This window comes from Piliocolobus tephrosceles, chromosome 6 (genome assembly GCF_002776525.5).
Source record: "Piliocolobus tephrosceles isolate RC106 chromosome 6, ASM277652v3, whole genome shotgun sequence".
NCBI lineage: Eukaryota > Metazoa > Chordata > Mammalia > Primates > Cercopithecidae > Piliocolobus > Piliocolobus tephrosceles.
The window spans coordinates 92,811,084-92,819,412 of NC_045439.1; the positions used below are offsets into that span (position 1 = coordinate 92,811,084).

Consider the following 8,329-nt stretch of genomic DNA (forward strand, 5'->3'; position numbering starts at 1 on the left):
TCAAAATGCTTGCTTGGCTTAATGGTTAGAATTCAGGGTAAAAGAATTCCTGAATTCCTAATCTAAACTAAGGTTATACATGTGAGAAATAATAAATACTACCTTATTTACCAGGTAGCACATAAGATTTGGAGGACTTAAAATACCCAGACTTTAATTCCTCTAAGATTATAGTTACTAATCATGCTTTTATATAATATTATCACTTAACATTTAATTTCTAAATATCATGTTCATGACGAAAAGAGAAAATAGCTTGGCTTCTTTCCTCACCGAATTGTTGTTCTTAGTATCTTCTAGACATTCCAGAACTGATGTCAGATTTGGCTCATCAGAGTCCACAAACCATATCGGTGAAGAAGATGAATAGGATTCCTGTTTAACACAGAGACACCTATGTTAAACATTTACATACAGACTAACCCAAATATGCAATTAAAGCACACCATTAAATGGTAAGATGACCATGGATGTAAACAAAACGTATGGGGGGGAAAAAGACAATACACATAAACCCACGTGAGGAGCTGGACTTTTGAGGCAGCCATTCTTTACATAGCACTGTCTGCTGCTACAGCTCATAGAAGTCAATAATTTTCTTCAACACTGACAGGCAGCCTCTAAACGGCCCTGATCACCCTCACCTCCTGCCATTCACATCCTTGTAAAATTCCCACTCCTGAACCTAGTGACTCACTTCTAACAAAGAGAATACAGCAAAAGTAATAATGTCACTTCTGAGATGAGGCTACAAGGAGACTACGATGCCTGCCTTGGTCACGCTTCTCCTGCTCTTTCCATTGCTCCCTCTGATGGAAGCCAGTTGCCATGTGATGAGGTGTCCTATGGAGAGACCCACATGGCAAGGTATTGTAAAAGGCCTCCGACCAATAGCCATCTAGAAACGGAGGCCCAGTCCAACAGCCTGAGATGAATCCTGCCAACATCTACAGGAGTGAGCTTGGAGACGGATTCTCTCCCTATCCTGCCTCATGATGATCACTGCCGCCACCAACACCTTCACTGCCTAGTAAGAGGCCAAGCCAGTGAACCCAAGGTAAACTGCACAGAATCCTGACCCACAGAAACTGTGAGATAATGTTTGTTGTTTTAAGCTGCTAAATTTGTTACAGAGCAATAGATAACTAATTCAAACACCATAAAATTCTAATATTTTATTCTATCACACAAACCAAGTAATACCAAGAAATGCCATTACTATACATATATTTTCAGAACACAATTACATGTGATTTTTAAAAAAGCGAATGGACTAAGCATTATGTGCTTTCCCCCACTAACATTTACTCTGTTACTTTGTACTGTTTTCTATTATAAATTGAAGAGGATCCATTATTATATATTAGCTTCAGAAGAACCAGGATCAAGTCATGAAAAACAATTTCACACAAACAACTTTAGGAAATACTGCTTTGAAAACTGTAATCTGAAATACAGCTGAAGCCACAGAAACCAAATATTTACCAAAGGTTCTTTTAAAAAAAAAACAAGCTGGCTGGGCACGGTGGCTCATGCCTGTAATGCTGGCTCTTTGGGAGGCCGAGGTGGGTGGATCATGGGGTCAGGAAATTGAGACCATCGGCCAACATGATGAAACCCCGTCTCTACTAAAATAAAAACAGTTAGCCAGGCATGGTGGCGGGTGCTTGTAGTCCCATCTACTTAGGAGGCTGAGGTAGGGGTATCACCTGAACCTGGGAGGCGGAGGTTGCAGTTAGCTAAGATCATGCCACTGTACTCCAGCCTGGTGACAGAGCAAGGCTCTATCTGAAAAAAAAAGAAAAAGAAAAAGAAAGAAAGAAAAGAAAAGAAAAGAAAAGAAAAACAAGTTGTATTGAAGGAGGACATCATTAACAGTGTATCTCTTCAATAATGGTTTACTATTCTCATTCTTCTCATTCCTCTCTTACAGTGTCCCAAATCTCTTTACAGGCTAAAAGAAAGTCTTCAGAATTAATCCTATTCTTAAAGAACACCAGTTACTGAGTATTGCATTTTCTTCTTCAAATTCTTCAACATACATTGGGAATACACCATATGGACTATTTTTACATTTTCAGTTTTTTGTTTGTTTGTTTGTTTGTTTGTTTGTTTTTTGGCTAAAGAAACTGCAACTAGATTTAGGACCTGCTTCTATTAGGTTAGTATTTGTCTAGTAAACTTCAACATAAGCAAAATAAAATATGTGTTGTTGCTCTGGACTGAAACCCCTCAAAACCGTATTTTAAAAATTACAAAAAATAATTAACTGAAACCAAGTTTTTAAAAACCTTGTAGATGAAAAGATATGATACATAGTACATTTAAGTACCTATTTCAATGGTTCCCAAAGTGCGGCCCTCAGACCTTCAGGTCCAAACTATTTTGACAGGAATACTAACATGATGACATTTGCTGTAAGTGTGTAAATACAATGGTGGGTAAAAATGCTGGTACTTTAGCACAAATAAAGGCAGTAACACCAAACTACTAGTAGACATGGTATTCTTCCCTATGCACGGGAAAGGTTTAAAAAGGAAGGGTGGGCTGGGCATGGTGGCTCACGCCTATAATTGCAGCAGTTTGGAAGGCCAAGGCGGTCATATCACCTGAGGTCAAGAGTTTGAGATCAGCCTGGCCAACATGGCAAAACCCCGTCTCTACAAAAAATACAAAAATTAGCTGGACATGGTGGTTGCATGCCTGTAGTCCAAGCTAATTGGAAAGCTGAGGCAGGAGGATTGACTGAGCCCAGAAGGTTGAGGCTACAGTGAGCTGTGATCATGCTACTGCACTTCAGCCTGGGTGACAGAACAAGGCCCTATCTCAAAAATAAAAAGAATGTCTATGATGAAGCAGTGAAAATTTTACTACATCTTAATCCTTGAATATATCTTTTTAATATTTCAAGCGAGGAAACGGGAAGTATACATGAGCATTCCTACAGACTGCCTGAGAAAAAACCCTCGTGTGACTAAGTCATGAAGTGAATTAACCACTTTAATGGAATCTCATTTTTACTTCAAAGGATAACTGACAAAAAATGTTATTTCAACTTGAGTTTTGGGAGACATTTTCTCAAAAAATGAGATTCTGTCATTTCAAGAAAAACAACAGACAGGCCATAATAAAATTCAAAAATAAAACTGCTAATAATAAAATTCAAGTTTTTGACCAAAAAATTAGAATTTTAGAAAACTTATATCCACCATCGCTTTCCAAAAGTATTCTGAGGTTGATGGTGATATTGATGAATGTATTTTGATACTGTATAATCAAATGTATCAACATATAGAAGATCTCAGTGAACCATTATTTTCAAAATGACCAGTGCATGATGTTATAATATCATGCCAGGGTAAAAAAAGATCCAAGTTCAAGAAAAAACAAGTTTTGATAGAGTATCAAAAAAGAAGCCAAGACAACATGGCAAAATCCTGTCTCTACAAAAAATTAGCCAGGTGTAGTGGTACACACCTGTAGTCCCAACTACTCTGGAGGCTGAGGTGGGAGGATCACCTGAGTCCCCGGAGACTGAGGCTGCAGTGAGCCGTGATCACACCACTGCATTCCAGGCTGGGCGACAGGGCAAGACCCCATCTCGAAGAAAAAAGAAATATCCACGATGATCTAAAATGGCTAGCTGTATGAGACTGGCCTTTGTTCACATTTTTTCAAGCAAATATCACACAACAAATTGATGCAGACACAAATGACATACCAAACATCAAAGAAATTTTCAAAAAATATACTGCTGTGGGCTTAGAAATTTTTTTCATAAAAGCATTTTTAATATATGGTGAGCTTTTAAAGAATAAATATTCCTGATTTAATTTCTAGTGATAAATACCAACTGATATACCCTACATACACCAAAGCTCCTTTGGCCCTCAATATATTTTTTAAGACTATAAAGGAATCCTGACCCCAAAACTTTGAGAACTGCTGCCTTCCCTTCCACTTTCCTTGCTTCCCTAGAATTTCTTCCTTGGAAGAAACATCCCTTTGCCATTCTATATTAACTTACATAGTTCCATTGAGGCCAGTTTTGCTACCTCCATCCCATCTTCCCACCTCTCTCTCAACACAAAACCTGACCAAAGGACTGTATCAGCCCACCCCATTTCCAGTGATTAGCTGTCAGGTGGGCTAAGCCAAGCAAATCTGGGTTTTCCCTGAGACTAGACCTCTCTTTCTAGGAGATCTGGAATCACAGGGACAAGGCTGGCCACCTTGGGGTAGTCAGAATTCATCCTGCCTAAACAGGGAGAGTTCAGACAAGTTTCTAGAAAGCCAAACTACTTTCTAGAAAGTCAAAGATAATTATACTTTCTGCCAGGACTGTGAGAATGCCCATTTCATTGCACACTTTCTAACATTTTTACCAATCTGATAAATAAAAGCTGGTACCAAGAAGAAAAAAAGTCCAGGTGTGGTGGCTCATGCCTGTAATCCCAGCACTTCGGGAGGCCGAGGCGGGCAGATCACCTGAGGTCAGGAGTTCGAGACCTGCCTGGACAACATGGTGAAACCTGGTCTCTACTAAAAATACAAAAATTAGCCAGGAATGGTGGCAGGTGCTTGTAATCCCAGCTACTTGGGAGGCTGAGGCAGGAGAATTGCTCGAGCCTGGGAGACGGAGGTTGCAGTGAGCCAAGTTCACACCATTTCACTCCAGCCAAGTTCACTCCAGCCTGGATGACAACAGCAAGGCTTCATCTCAGAAAAAGAATTTCCATACAATATAATTTGTTCCATCTCTAGAAAGCAATTCAGTAATGAGAACTGAAAGCCACCACTTGGAAGGTTTTAAGGATTTAGCTCTACCTATTGAGGTTTAAAACATTAGTTAAGACAGAAACACACACACACACACACACACACACACACACACACACACACCCCTATATATTCAGTACCAAGAAACATGACTGACTTGATGGTACAGTCATCCAACACAATGCACACAATAACTGAAGGCACTGTAGAGGAGTAACTTCTGACACGGATCTACAATATTGTTGAGTGAAAAACCAGATTACAAAAAAAAATCTGATTTTGTAAGGGAGAGGGAACACATACAAATATAGGAGAAAAGAGATGAGCAGAGGACTGGAAAGATACAAAATTCTGATAGTGGTACATTCTGAGTGGTAGAATTATCAGTAATATTTTCTAGTTTTGCCTAAAAATTTTCCAAATTTCTTAAAATAAGAAGTTTTTGTAATCCATTTTATAAACTAACCATCACCCCAGGAAACTTCACCTTGAGCACAAACTCTACAACATGTTCAAAGTTTGTTCAGTTAAATATTTAAGAGACAATCTATTTTGAAAGACATCTAAAGTGATGACCAATATTTAAATCTACGCATTAACATTTTTCAATCATAGGCTTTACATTTTGTAATTTTGATAAGGTTAAGCTTTATATCCATCTTGAAAATATAAGTTTTCTATTTGTCTTTAAAATATGACTTACAATATGCCAGTTTTTAAACAGTGAATGATACTTAAAAATTGCAATATAAACTCAGGCAGTGTTCCTTACATAGAATGTTTAAGTGCTTCTAACACTATTCTTTTTCATCGGTTATGAAAACACAGAACAATTTTCTAAGCATCCAATTATTCAGGTCCTTTGTTTCTCCTCTGTTCTGTTAGTTTTATAGTAATTTCAAGGTCTGTGAGGATGAAGTTGTCTGTGACAGCTACCACAAAGGTTACTATAAGTGGACAAATTTCAAACAAGTTTATCACCACTACCATCCCCGCCATAAAACTCTCAATCAAGGGCAACACAATTCAAGGTTAACCAAGAGAATCTCTTTACCTGTCACTGCTTAAGAAAAGGATATTTTGGTCTTATTTAGAAATAACTTTCTGTATCTATTTATCTCCATAAATCCACTGAGACCAAGCAATACTGCCTGCCAGTATGTTCAGTTTTTGTATCTTTCCAAATGTAAGACACAGCTATCTTTCGATATCATAATTTTTTGAAAATTGATGCACAAACTTCTTCTTGAAAGTTCATCCGGGCATGGTGGCTCACGCTTGTAATCCCAGCACTTTGGGAGGCTGAGGCAGGTGGATCAGGAGGTCAGGAGTTCAAAACCAGCCTGGCCAAGATGGTGAAACCTGTCTCTACTAAAACTACAAAAATTAGTCAGGTGCAGCGGCAGTTGCCTGTCATCCCAGCTACTCGGGAGGCTGAGGCAAGAGAATCACTTGAACCTGTGGCGGAGGCTGCAGTGAGCCGAGATCGTGACACTGCACTCCAGCCTGGGTGACAGAGTGGGACTCCGTCTCAAAATAAAAAGAAAAAAAGAAAAGAAAAGACAGTTTGGATATACAGCAGTTGTAATTCTTCTGAAGGCTGGTTATGGGGCTCATTACTTTCATACTTTGCTGTTCAATAAACGTGGGGTGATGAATAAAGTAATCTGACAAAATTCATATAAAATAAAATTCTAAGTGCTCTGACAAAAGAAAGTTAAAATACACACACACACACACACACACACACACGGTTTTCCTAGCTAATCATTTTACAACTAAACAACCAAGTAGCTACACACACACGGTTTTCCTAATCATTTTACAACTAAACAACCAAGTAGCTAACCCAGAGCCCACAAAAGCAGAGTAAAAATTCTAACACTCAGTAAAATAAAAATGCACATATATCCCTGTGATCTAAAAAAAAATGCTTAAGTATTCAAAGATAGACAGCAATTACAGCTACTAAGAACATCATTGTAAGCAAACTGAGGCAGAGAAAACAAAGGTGCTGATGAGGTTTTGAACCACCTAAGCTGCAGAAACCCACTAGATGGTTTCCTAGGTTTCAAGTTGGCATTATCTTTCAGAACGATTTTCTAGAAGAGATCACATAACACTGTTACAAAGGATCTGGAGAAAGGGACCCTGGCTTTATCACTCTGGCTCTCTAGTCATGCATTACCTTTTTCACTTCTTACACTCTCTTTCATATGAAGTTAATTTACAGACTTCCATCAAGCCCTTAGAGACTTTTTTAAGTTCTTGATGTTATCTCTGCATTTTTGACAAATTCTTAGCGGTTGACTTACAAGGCAGTTAAGATTTTTTGTTCAAACACAATATAGCTAGAATAGGGTCATATACTCAACAAAACAAACATTTACCAAGCATTTATTGAGTGGAAGATAAAAAGCACAAAGCATAATTACAAAATATTCTCCACTGCCGCCATAAAAAAAATTTTTAAAGGCTTACAGAATACAGCATAACATGAACAAAGCAAAACTAGTAAGGACTTAAGAGTGGAGGAAGGGGATATATCAGCATGAACTAAATATGACCCAGAAGAGCCTTGATGGTCAGACATGTAAAGACAAATTGGGTAGGGTTAGGGCACGGCTGTCAGGAGTACATTCTACAGGGGAAAAACAGCTGATACAGAAGCCTGAAAGGAAAAGCGGGCAGAGCACCTGTACAGGACCCTTAACCTGCCACATCCACAGTACAATGCGCCTTTCCAGAACACAGCAGCACGCAGCCAGGCCCGTGGAGAAGGATCGCTCAAACAGCACCAGAGGCTGCATTCCAACTTTTTCTTTGTCAATGAGTCCCTTTTCATTGTTAGTTTCTCCTTAAACATAAACTTAAAGACAATTGGCTGAACACGTGGGAACAAGGAAAACCTGACTGAAGAATGAGGCCTTTAAACTTAAGGGCCTTGGGTCCAGGCGCGGTGGCTCACACCTGTAATCCCAGCACTTTGGAAGGCAGAGGTGGGTCATTTGAGGTCAGGAGTTCGAGACTAGCCTGGCCAACATGGTGAAACCCCGTCTCTATTAAAAACACAAAAGTTAGCCAGGTACTTTTTTTTTTTTTTTTTTTTTTGAAACGAAGTCTCGCTCTTGTCTCCCAGACTGGAGCGCAGTGGTGCGATCTCGGCTTACTGTAGCCTCCATCTCTTGACAGACCACGGGTTCAAGCGATTCTCTTGCCTCAGCCTCCCGAGTAGCTGGGATTACAGGCTCCCGCCACCAGATCCGGCTAATTTTTGCATCTTTAGTAGAGAGGGGTGTCACCATGTTGGCCAGGCTGCTCTCCAACTCCTGACCTCAGGTGATCCGCCTGCCTCGGCCTCCCAAAGGGCTGGGATTACAGGTGTGAGCCACCGCGCCTGGTCAAAAAACCATAAATCTTAAAGGTCTTTTCCGTTCTCCGCCTGGGCTCAAACAACATCCATAGCCGCCCTGCCATGCCCATAGTCGCGGTGCAGGGATCAGGCCACTGACTGAGGGCGACCATGGGCCCTGAGAGGGATCCGGCCACC

The 8,329-nt window shown here is 39.9% G+C and overlaps 1 pseudogene; it reads right to left on the minus strand.

Moving 5' to 3' along the window:
- Positions 1–213: 213 nt before the first annotated feature.
- LOC111531059 lies at positions 214–7,624 on the minus strand (annotated as a pseudogene).
- Positions 7,625–8,329: the final 705 nt, after the last annotated feature.